A 13265-nucleotide genomic window follows, 5' to 3' on the forward strand; every position below is an offset into this window, starting at 1 on the left:
TCCTATCTCCGCCCTTTCCCTGGGCTCCCCCTACCCCCCACCGTCCTCCACTAGAGACCTGTGCACATCTCCGGGGAGACTTGGAGTTTCGTGGTGGAGGCTGTTGTAATAACCAAAGGAAGGACCCTGGCAGGGTGCACGCATCCAGGCAGCGTGCAGGCGGCAGACCCGGCCCGCCCGGCCCAGCGGCGGCCAAGGACTGCGCCCCACGCCAGCCGCCAGCAGCCCTACCATTCACCCGCCTCCTGTCAGCCCTGATCAACATTTCAAAAGCACAGGCCTACAGTAGGTTCCTGTACTGCGCCAGGGCTGCGCCTGCCACGGGAGACAGGCCGCATTCTTCTCTCCGAGTGAGCAAGCTATTTTTAAGAATGCCCCCCACCCCCTCGTTTCCAGTTCCCATTCCAGCCCAGGCGCTGAATTAGATTCTTTCTTCATTTTGCGGGCTCCCCGTCTCTGTTATTATATAAAACGGGTTCAGCCCTTGAGGAGTTGGCATCTGACGCCCGCAGCTTCTGAGTCCTCAGAACAGGGGAGGGAAGGAATAAACAGAAGGGAGGGGAAGAAATGTTCTGTTTCCGCTCCAGCGACAGGAACCGTCAGAGAATTAAACGGCAACGAAGTATTTGGAGTTCGTCTTTAATATTCCCAGGAACTTGCCACCTCCTCCTTGGATCCCAGGGCTGCCAAGCTCCGAGTGATGCTGGCGCCGCTCACAAGATATCACACCTCCGATTATGCTCTAAAAAAATAAAAAAAAGTACCCACCACGGGGAGTTCTTAGTGATTAGACTGAAAGAAAAGAAAGGAAGGAAGAAAGGCGAAGGTGCTCACTGCTGTTTACAGGGAAATGACTGAGCCATCCTTGCTGCCAGTCCTGGCTGTTTTCCACAGACCCCGCATCCCCTGATGGATCTCTCCCTTCCCCGGCCCCAGGGCCAGGGGGTGGTGTCTGACGAATGTCAAGGGATGCAGGTGGCATCAGAGGGTGAGGCGGAGAGAGGCGGGGTGCCTGCGCCCTGGCTGGTGCGCCCCTCCTGACAGCAGCCACTCCCACCCCACAGGAGAGGAGCCAGGTGTAAACACAGATGACCAGGTTCTTCCTCGACGTGACACGTGGGTTCGTCCAGAGGTGGAGCCTGAGACCAGGACGCAGTGGGGGCAGTGTATCGGGGAGGGGACCCCCAGAAGCCCTGCAGGGAAGCACAAAGTGATGGAGAGCAGGCAGCCAGCCAAGGCCTGTTGACAAGCAGGTCACCGCCGCGGGCACCTGGGGCTTCGCCCTCCCGGGCACCTCTGGGAGCCAGCGCAGAGCCCACGTCTCAGACCTATTACACCAGAAGGGCGAGGGAGCTGGAGCATTTGTCTGCCACTCCGTCCCATCCTCGGCTGAGGGCTACTGGAGGAGGGGTGCCTTCTCGCACTTGGAGCTTGCGCACACGGCCTCAGAGGACACGTCCAGGGAGGACGGTGACTCTTGGAGCCCCTTGCAATGGTGTGCCAGAAGGCATGGTGCCCACAGCCAACCTCAGTGCCCCAGATCACGTGTGTGGGGGTCATTCGCTTCACAAGGAAGAGTGGGGAGCTAAACTTCGGATTTAAACACGGCCCTTCCTACACCAGCGCTCTTCCTGTTGGGTTTCTCCTGGGTTTCCAGGCACCAAGCCACAGGGGGTCCAGAGGTCTTTGCCCCAACACCTGAGTCACAGGAGGGTTGATCAAGGAAGGGTTTCTCCTCATTTTGCAGGCAGAGTTGCCCGGGTCTAAAGCCCCATCCTCACCCCAGACTGCCTGCAGGACTTCCTGAAGCTGCCGAACCCTTCGTCCTTTCCTCCAGCACCTGTGGGCTGAGAGCCTCACCCAAGCAAAGCAGAGCATGAAAGAGGAAGGAGATGAGTCACTCCCCACCTGCCTCCCTGCCAGGGCTCCTCTCCCATTGGCGTTTCTTCCCCAAATGAGCAGCATTTGCAGAAGCCCTTATTGTTAGAGGGCACGCCTCTCCTCCTGGCTCCACGTTCCAGAAGCGTAGCACCCAGACCCGCCCCCAAGGTGGCAGATGCTCAGTAAGCTTTCCTTAAAGGCATGAATGAGTGCCATTGACACTTAAGTTAGAAATTCTTTTGGTCCCCCATTACCTACAGGATCAAGTCCAAACTCCTTAATATGATTATTCAAGGCCCTTTCCAGTTCTACGCACCCAAAATTCATGCCTTACTATTCCTTTATGTGGGGCTATTGGTCATTCGGCCAAAAAAAGTCACCGTTTTCAGTTCTTTGGGCTCTGCATGTGCTATTTCCTCTGCCCAGAATACTCTTCCCCTTTCTCTGCCTGTTAAAGGGCTACTCCTAACATTTTAAGACCCACCTCAAACATCTCCTCCTCCATGATGTCATTCCCAACTCCTCTAAGCGGTACGAGATGACCAAATAGGCAGACCCAGCATGTGTTTGGGGCAAACAGAGACAACCAATAGCTCTTTTAAAAACACTTTTGACATTTACAAAATATAAGACAGCTAAGTACCCAGTAGGGAAAATGGTCTGAACTGGTTTGGCCTTGTTTTAAGGAATCGAGCTTGGAGCTAAGGGCCTCTGGAGACCTTATTATTTCTGCACTTCCAGACATTAAAATCATTGATTCATTCATTCATTCAGCACACTGTGCAGGGCATCATGCAAGGTCTGTGGCCTGGGAGATGCAGGCACTCGTGTGGCCTAGGCCCTGTCCTCTAGGCCACACACTCTAGCAGCGGTTCTCAACCTGTGGGTCGCGACCATCGGAAAACACATATAGCATATCAGATATTTACACTATGATTCATAACAGTAGCAAAATTACAGTTATGAAGTAGCAACGAAAATAATTTTATGGTTGGAGGTCACCACAACCTGAGGAACTGTACTAAAGGGTCGCGGCATTAGGAAGGTTGAGAACCACTGCCTAGGGGAAGTGACCAGCATATTACAGATCATTAGGATACTGTCCGGTCCTTGACCATTGAAAAGGCCTTCTCTAGAAATATAAATAGTGACAGTCATGGATTATAATCCCCAGCATAAATTAGATAACCAGGAGTCCACAGTGATGTAAATAAATATTTGCATAAATAGACCAATGTCAGAGGAGGGAAAGCTCTTCCTTATAGTAGAATTCTAATTAATAAATACACAGGGAATGATGGAAAATCAACATATGTCAACCACCACGTTCATAATGGATGTAAGCCATAATCAAATGCTAATGCTAAAACTAGTGGACAACTGTACGCTGAGAAGCAGGATATTTGCAGAAGCCCCCTTAAGTGGTCAAAGCTAACGTTGCCAATGATAAGCTGACACCGTGCTCCTCCTGATATGATGCAGGAGGGCAGACTATCACTTCTGTGGTATTTCTGCCAAAAATGCATAACTTCCATCCAATCACACAAACCCATGTTAAGAGACATGCTACAAAATGACTGGCTAGCATTCTTCCAAAGTGCCATGGTCATAAAAGGCAAAGAAAGACTGAGAACGTGTCCCAGATTCGAGGAGGCGTGGGAGACAAGGCAGCTAAACACCAGGTGGGCTCCTGGACTAGAAAAGGGTATTAGTGGGACCATTGGCCAAAGGGGAATAAAGTCTGTAGGTTGGCTAATAGCGTCCTGTGGATGTTAATTTCTTGGTTGTGATCATGGCACTGGGTCATGTAAGATGTTACCATTAAGGGAGGCTGAGTGATGAGTGTGCAGGGACTGTGTACTATTTTGGCAACTTTTTTCTAAGTCTTAAATTATTTCAAAATAATAAGTCAAAAATACATTGGGGAGAAAAGCACCTGCTCTGTTCCCTCACCTCACATTATCGCAGCTCTTGGGGATTGTTTTGGAATATTAGTTTTACTTATTTCCATCCCCACATGCCTGTAAATATCTCCAGGGACTGCCTAATTCCCTCTGGGGTCCCTGTGGAGCTGGTACGCTGAGGTTTCCCAGCATCCCCTCCTCCCGCACCCACTGCTTGCACTGTGGGGACTGTTGCTTGGAGATGGAAAGGGAGCTATAGAGAAAGTCTGGACTTAAAAAACAGTGCTGCTTAACTATCACCATGCCTTTTATGATGAGGAAAGGCAACGCAGAGGTAGTGTGATTTGTAGGTTATCTGAGAACTGGCCACAATTCTCCACCCTTCCTCTATCCACGTCCCTTTGCACTGTAATGTTCTAGATCCTCTGTCCCCTCCCCTGGAATCAGTGCTGACTTTGTACTTGCTGGGACCAACAGGCAGCAGAAGTGACACTGAGCCAGTTTTAAGTCAAACAAAAGAGGCCTTGCATATTTCTGCTAATCCTCCTGGAACGCTGCCCACCAGCAGTGAAGAAACGTGAGCTAGCTGCTAGAAGATGAGAGGTCATATGGTGCAGAGACAAACCAACAGCCAGCCAACCACCAACCAGACGTGTAAATGAAACAATATTTGATCAGTGAGCTTGCCAGTCGGCCACAGACTCTTGAGTAAGCCAAGACCAGAAGAACCACCCAGCTGAACCCAGTCCTAATTGCTGACTCACAGCACCATGGACCAAGTAAATGATTATTGCTTTAAACCATCAAGTCTTGGCATTGTTTATTACATAGCAATGGATAACTGATACAGGTAGCTGACTCTTATATCTCTACATCCTGTATCTCTATAACTCTAGGCTCAGGGATTAATACTGATTATCTTCTCTTTGCCTTAAATAGACAAATGCAAAGACATTTTAAACAAAGGCAAGCTCCAAGAAAAATAATACCAGAGGGGTCTTCTCTCCTAAGAGAAAAAATTTGACCTCTCCCCGCAAAAGAAAAGGAAGCCTTAAAAAGCAGTCTCATTGGATAAGGAAGCAAAACACAGTCAAGGTCAGCTGGCAACTTCTAGTAAAGGACCCTTGATGTATGGGGGGAGCTGCAGGGCCAAGGGGGCAAAGGGGATGTTGGTGGAGGAAGGTGGTTGGATAGTCTCCCTGCACAAAACTGTCCACACCTCTCCCGGAGGGATGGCCAGCACAGTCTCTAGAGGCTCAAGTTGCATGAAGAACTCCTAGAGGAGTCAGATAGGCTGGGCTGAGGTCAGCACAGTGGAGAAATGCACCCCAAAGGGCTTTCAGAGGGCAGGAGGGGGACATGGGCTGACAAAGGGTTGGCAAGGATGAGGTAGGAGGGTGCATCAGGGCTGCCGGGGTCACCATGGCACCAGTCACGGTCACAGTCATGGGGCCTCTGGAGCCTGAGGTGCCTCCCAGAAGCTGGAAACAAGATGAGCAAGGCTCTCAGGAGATGGGACAACTGGCTAAAAGTCCAGGTTAACCCACCAGGAGCTGGTTTGGTTGAGCACCCCTCAGTCCATCGCGTGTGCCGTGGCCCCTCCAGGGCAGAATCCAAGGGCAAGGCTGAAGGGACTAGGTGGGCCTGGTGCAGTGATGGCGAACCTTTTGAGCTCGACGCGTCAGCATTTTGAAAAACCCTAACTTAACTCTGGTGCCGTGTCACATGTAGAAATGTTTTGATATTTGCAACCATAGTAAAACAAAGACTTATATTTTTGATATTTATTTTATATATTTAAATGCCATTTAACAAAGAAAAATCAACCAAAAAAAAATGAGTTCGCGTGTCACCTCTGACACGCGTGTCATAGGTTCGCCATCGCTGGCCTAGTGCAAGGGGGTTGAGGTTCCGGATAGTCAGGTGTACCTCCTCCTAGAAACGGGACTGCGCGTGCTGTGGCTGTCCTCCCCAGGGAGAGGTGCCGGCACTGCTTCCATTGAAATAACTTTCTAGGCCCCAAGATGGAGCCGCTCCTGCCAGGGGCGCCACATCTGCAAACCAAAACCGAGATCACGTTCATGTTCCTGTCAGCGCTCGGCAACGGGCCTGCTCACCCCAAGCAAGGCTGACCATGTGATCCAGCCAATCAGGTGTTTTCTGTGTTTGTCTTCCTCGTTCTCTAGGAGAGAAAAAAGCAGGACGGTTCCTTTTTCCTGTCTCCTGGGTCAGGAACCAGCCTGACTTTACCCGCTGGGGACACGGGTCCACTTCCCAAGCTGACGGCAGCTCGTCTCTGCTCCCAGGAAGTGCCTCCTGGCCCCGCGCACAGAGGGAATCGCCCCCAGCGCTCCTTCCCCAGCTCTGCCCGCTCCCAGCAGAAGAGCCTTTTCCAAGAACTGGCTGTCAGAGCTGAGGCCCACAGCCCAGCTCACGGATCATGAGAAAACAGTGCTCATCCAATGCAGACTGTCCCAATATTTCAATCGAGGAATGTCTGTGTGCTTCTGGGAGGAAGAAGAAGAAAGACAGGGGGGAAAACAGTCAAAATACATAGAATAGTCACTAATTCTTACAGCAGGCAATAGACCACACAGGGGGAGGCGTTCCTGACAAAGGCCATCTCAGCGGGCAGGAACGACCCGCCCACACCCCTCACCTGGGTCTCCTTCCTGCACCATCCCAGCCCTCCTCTGTGCCACCAGCCCCGCTCCCCGGAACACCGCATGCTGCACTTGGCTGGGAGCGAAGGTTGGGTGTATGCCAGCCCAGCTCAGCTCTTTCTCTGTTTTCCCCACAAGATGTAAGACAGCTATTAAAATAAACAGCAGGGCTCTCAGCCACACACCCCCTTGTTAATGCCCATGATTAACCCTGCAGGAGCCAATAAAGGATAACCCTGTCATTAATTGATTAATGACGATCTCCCACTCCTGAGCCCGAGCCGTCCTGCTCCTCCAGGCCACCATGAAGGGTCTAAGGCAGTGGTTCTCAACCTTCCTAATGCCGCGACCCTTTCCTACAGTTCCTCGTGTTGTGGTGACCCCCGATTTCATTGTTATAAATTGAACATCATGAAAGCATAGTGATGAATCACAACAACAATATGTAATTATATATGTGTTTTTCCGACGGTCTTAGGCGACCCCTGTGAAAGGGTCGTTCGACCCCCAAAGGGGTCGCGACCCACAGGCTGAGAACCGCTGGTCTCCTGTGAGCTGGAGGGGGAGAGCTGCAGTCCCTGGAGGCCCATCTGCTTTCAGGGGCTACCCGTGGACAGGTGGGCGTGAAGGGGGCCAAAGCTGATCCCTGGCAGAAGGCAGGAACGGCCTAGGGTGGCTCAGATCCGTGCCGGCCTCATTATCATTGGAGAAAGGCCCTTGTTCACATGGTCCAGGCCTCACGCGTCCACGGGCCATGCCGTCACCTGCACCTCCCACCTGAGGCCACATCCTGTCTTCGATCAGAAATACCCATGCAGTCGGTTCCACCCTGAAACTGGCTGCGTCCCACAGGGATGGAGCAGACTTTCCCCAAAGAGACAGAGCCTCCCCAAGCCACCGTTTACAATGGTGTCCCCCAGGAAACTGAGAAGCCTCACCTAATACTCCGTCAGACATCGACCCCTAAGAAGCTGGCCCTGAGACAGGGTTCAAGGGCGAGTGGTTCATTTTGGAATAAAGGGGAGCGGGAAAGCTGGACAGAGAAGGAAGAACAGCCGGTAGATGGTGCCGTGTTGACCACTGGACTATGGGTCACCAGCGTTTAACCCCCTTGGACAACTGGGAGCCGGTGTAAGAACACAGACCTCAGATAATTCTCAAATTACCTGGGGCGTGTTTACACCAGCTCCTGCCGTCTCTGCTGAAGTGTGTGCGGGTGGGAGGGAAGGGAGGATTAATTCTCAGCATGTACAGCCTTTCACATGGATGGGCCAAGTGGGCTTTGGTGGCCAGAGGAAGCCTTCAGGAAAAGCAAGGCAGGCCCAGCAGTTGGGAACGAGGCCAGCACGGGCTGGGGAGTGCAGACCCGGAGAACCAGCAGGGAGACCCGGCACGCCTGCGCAGGCCCCTCCGTGTGAATGACATCAGCCGTGAGGACTTTAAATCACACTGAACCTGCACAGGCCGGTGGGGAAGGAGCCAGCGCTTCCTGGTGAGGAAATGGGGGCTCAGGGAAGTCCTGTGACTTGCCCCCGATCATACAGTTGATCCAAAATTCCAAATGTTTGCGACTTGATCACTTGGCCAGAATGAAGAAGTGAGGAACAGAAGGATGGGCGTGGGGTGCACAGAGGAAAAACCCTCAAGGACATGTGTTAACTACCACTTACTGAGCAGGTATTATCTGCTTGGCCTTGTTCTAGGTGCTTTACCTGATTTTTCTCATTTACTCTTTACAATAGCTCATGAGGTCAAGACCATTATTTTCCCCCACTTTACAGATGAGAAAACTGAGGCCCAAGGACATACAACTAGGAAGGGATAGAGCTGGTGTCCCACCCTGGGCAATCCGGCTCCAGAGTCCATGTTCCAGGGACTACCCTACCCTGTCTCGCTATGTTCCTAACAAGCTTGCTCATAGCTGTGCCTGCTCCAAGACTGAAGCATGATTCCTAGGATCTTCTGGCATCAGCAAAGAGGCCACAGCCAGTAATTCCTAAACCATCTAGCTGCCCAACTTGCCAGAGGCAGCAAAACACATAGACAGAACTGGCTCTGGGATCTGTAGCCTGGCATTTGAATTCCAAGTTCTCCGTTCAGTCATCCCACCAGGATTTTGAGGGGCAGCCATGTGCCTGGCACTGTACTAGGCCCTGGGGTTACAAAGATGAGAATGGCGAGAAAAACCAACTGGAATTTCTATATCTAGACAGCCAGTTAGGTATGAAGATAGAATGGAGACATGTTCACATACAATGACTCAAACAATTTATCTACCAAGTATCCTTTGTTAGAAAACTCCTGGAAGATGTGTCTTGGCAAAATGAAAACATAAATCCATAAAGAGAAGGAGCAACAGATAAACTGGGGAGGGTAGTGCCAAAACAGAATAAACAGATCCAAACGTAGAAAGAAACTAGGATAGAGGGGGACAAAGAGAAGAGAGCAACAATAGAGGGTTGGAAGGAGAACGATGGATTTTTTGATGCATTTGAGAGAAATAATGATGGGACTGGCAGAGCTGTAGAACTACTGGAAGGGGCAGCAGATGGAGGAATTGCCTCGGATACACAGAAAATTAAACAAAGGGGAAAAACAGAGCATACAAACGGACACATCCAGAAATAGTATATTTGATTAAAAGGAACAAACTTTCAGTTCTAAGATAAATATGTTGTGGGGATGTAAAGTACAGCATGGTGACTATAGTTAACAATACCGTACTGTAGGGGGATAAATGCTGATGGACGGGGTCTTGATTTGGGGTGGTGAACACACAATACAGTGTACACATGACCTGTTGTAGAATTGTGCACCTAAAACCTGTATAATTTTGATAACCAGTATCACCCCAATAAATTCAATTAAAAATGCTGTATTGTATATTTGAAAGTTGCTAAGAAAGTAGAACTTAAAAGTTCTCATCACAAGAAAAAAATTGTAACTATGTGTGAATGTTAACTAAACTTTTTGTTGTGATCATCTCCACAATATACACATATATCAAATCATTATGTTGTACATCTAAAACAAATACAGTGTTATATGTCAATCATATCTCACTTAAAAGGGGGAAGAACAAATTTCTTTAAAAAAAGAAACAGTACAATAATATGATGTATATAATAATATACATATTACTTTGGACAAAAAAAAAAACTAAGAGGTGAAATTGGTTATTTGGGGGATTTGGGGACCAAACAGGGGCCAGAGAGGGAATTCCTACTTTATATTTTAAGTTTTATAGTTCTATATAATTTTTCAACCTATTGACTTTTTCAATAGGTAGAATTTTCTTGAGATGAATTTAAATTTATTTCTTTAAAAAGAACACCCATGCCCAGCCGGTGTGGTTCAGTGGTTGAGCATCGACCTATGAACCAGGAGGTCACAGTTTGAGTCCCATGTCCGGGTTGTGGGCTCAATCCCAAAGCGGGTGTGCAGGAGGCAGCCAATCAATGATTCTCTCTCATCATTGATGTTTCTATCTCTCTCCCTCTTCCTTCCTCTCTGTAATCAATGAAAATATATTAAAAGCAAAAAAAAAAAAAAAAGGTTGCCGAAACCGGTTTGGCTCAGTGGATAGAGCGTCGGCCTGCGGACTGAAAGGTCCCAGGTTCGATTCCGGTCAAGGGCATGTACCTGGGTTGCGGGCACATCCCCAGGAGGAGATGTGCAGGAGGCAGCTGATCGATGTTTCTCTCTCATCGATGTTTCTAACTCTCTATCTCTCTCCCTTCCTCTCTGTAAAAAATCAATAAAATATATTAAAAAAAAAAAAAGGACAGCCAGGAAAGAGTGGGAAAAAATTTTGCTGAATTTCTTTAAACTCTTGACCCAGTGGGAATATGTGCATTTCTCTTTATGTAAAACTTTTATTATTAAGAAATCAATCTCTTCCTACCCTTGCTGCATAAACATTGAACAGATCCTTAAGAATACTGGTCTAAAGGCTGCTAAGTGGACAGTCAGGCCAGTGCACCCACTTGGGCCAACGAAGGCTAGTATTGCATGAAAAGAGAGGGCACCATTATAAATAATGATCGTGAAAAATTATGGCGGATTATTGGGGGCAAACTGGACTTTCCTCTGTCCCTGAACTGCTGCCCTAGACCAACTCACCAGTGGCACTTGCGAGAGTGTCCTCAGCTCCTTAGATGTGCTGAGGCCGACAAAGACCCAGATGAGTCTTGGGGAGTGTCCACACTGTAGGAATACAATTCCAAAACCAGCCGGGTCATGGAGGAGACCATTTCAGAGAGGTGCTGACACTGTGTCCGATCTGATTAAAGGAGAAACGAGTCCCCAAAGCTGTTTAAAAGACAAACATGGCATTCTTATCCCTGGGAAAATACAATTTTTACAAGGTAGAGCAATGTCTCTCTCCAAAATTTTATTACATGGTAAGATGGATGGCTATCTGAGAGGAAATGGGACAGATCTCATGTAAGAAAGGAGGCCCTTAAAATTACTTCTCTCTTTTCCAGGCATTTGGTTTTCCATCAAGACACCAGGGAGAAAAGGAGTGCTGAGTCAGGCCAACTCCCAGAACCATGACTCAGCCTCCCCGGCCTTGACCTGGAGAGCAGAGAAGCTCTGAGGTCGGTCCTGCGGGCCTCCCTGATCCTCAGATCGGGGTGAGAGTGTCTGTGTTGCCACAAAATGTGGAATCCCTCTGTTCGAGAGCCCAAGTTCAACCAAAGGCCAGCACTGACCACGGGAAAGGCTGATCCCCAGTAGCTCTGCAGCAGCCGGAAGCAGCAAAAGGCGATGTGAGTTCAGGCAGGCCCAACATTGAAGGCCCCTCTCTCCCGATTTTAGAAATAATCACCCCCACCTCCTGGTTTCCCCTCTCCTGTTGCTTGGCTGAATTTCAGAACTAAAGGAAAACCTGCATGTGTCTCATCCAAATACTGCTCTTCACATGCTGCTGCTACAACGTGTAATAATACTTTGTGGGATTATGTTGCTGTACAAATCCCTCTCGTGCACATTAATTCACTTGACCCTTCAAACTACCCGGCGAAGTCGGCAGGGCATTTTATAGAAAACTGAGGTGCAAAGAATTTCAATGTCTTGCCTGAGAATACCCAGTAATAACTATTAGAGGAAAGGCCATGTTATTTCTACCCAGCTTCTCTCCATAAGGGAACAAAGTGGATAATAGCCAATACATATAATAAAATAGTGCAATAAGCAGCACAAACAGGAACAGATAGGAACTGGGGTAAGAGATATGGGCTGGGAAGAAAAATATCTCCACAAAGTCTTGCACAGTTGCTGTAAGTCAAGATATCCCGGCAGTCTAAGCGAAGAAGGAAACAAGGTTAGTCACATAGTTCTGGTTATAAATGATGAGCCAAAGCTGAACTCCAGCATTCTTCACAGAACTACCCTGGAAAAGACTTGGATCCATTTTCTAATCCCAAGAAATATCCTATTCAAACCTGCCCTACTCCGGAATCACCTGGAACCACCAGCTAAGGTCTCACCCCTTGAAATACACAGTCCTGTCGCCGGTTCTGCACAGGTTCTGAGAACCATGGTCAAAATTTCCCTACCTGAGTCTCAAAACAAAGGTGGATCTTCCGAATGGAGCAACCAGTGCTTTTTCTTCAACCTGCTCGAGAATCAGTTCCAAAGTCGTAGAGTCAAGAAATGTAGGTTCCATCACAGTGGAATTCTATCAAGGATTCCCCCCGAAAAGGGCGGCGTCTTGTTGACATCTCAAAGACTTGGGCTTCCATCTGCAGGTAGGAATTATCACTCCCTCCAGTACTCCTAAAACAAGCCAAACAGTTACATGGGCATCTCCTGTTTACACCGTGCCAGCCTTCTTTCCTCCTCCCTTGCTAACAGAACTCAGTTTGTCTATGGGGTCCTATTGGGGCAAGAGTTCCCACCACCCCTTTTGGTGGAGTAATGGGGACAAGGCTCAATCAAGATTACTGGGATTCTTCTGGAAATTAGAATTTTGAGTGGAGAGACACAAAGCTGAGATCGGATGGGAAGACCCCCAACAAGATGGCTCACCAGCTTCCGACAAAGATTTTCATGTTCCCATAGCCTGCCTGCCCAGCCTTTTCTTCGATTCCGTCAACTACCCAACATCCTTAAAATAAATCCTTTTTTAATTAAACTAACAAATGTCCGTTTCTGTTGCTTACTATCAAAGAACACTAACAGATACATAGAGAAAGGCCAACTCTTACTACAAGCCAATGCAATGTAAGCAAACCAGCAGTGCTTCTCAGAAACACCTGGAGGGCTTTCAAACAATTCACATATGCATTTTTCCAAAGCTTCCCTGGCGATGCTGATGCCCACGCACAATTAAAAACCCCTGAGCTCTAATCCTGGACTTTCTCTAAGTGACTGGGGCCAGCCCTTAACCTCTTCAAGTTTGTTTCGCCATCAAGTGGGTGAGGTGGCAGCTGTGAGACAAAAAGTGAGTGGGGATGATGCTGGAGGCCTGCCCACCTAGAGCGAGGACCACTCCTCTGCGGTGAACTGTGGCCAGACCTTTCAGCTTTGCAAGAGAAGCCAGCATGCTGCATCGTTTGCCGGAAACAGAAGGTAATCATAAAAATAAAAAAAAAATAACTACCAGCAAAACAAAATCACTGAATTTCCTCTGGAAATTTTGCCTGCTTCATGCTCTGAGCCTAAGACTGCAAAGAGATTCGAAGGATGGAGTAAAGGGTATCCATGTCAAATTGAGGCTTTCTGCTTCATATAATCAATAAGAATATTGATAAAGACATGCCTTTATTATGGTGTGACCCAATGCTATTTAGTGCTGGGTCTATTGAATAGC

Source organism: Myotis daubentonii, chromosome 14 (genome assembly GCF_963259705.1).
Source record: "Myotis daubentonii chromosome 14, mMyoDau2.1, whole genome shotgun sequence".
In the NCBI taxonomy this organism is placed as follows: Eukaryota; Metazoa; Chordata; class Mammalia; order Chiroptera; family Vespertilionidae; genus Myotis; species Myotis daubentonii.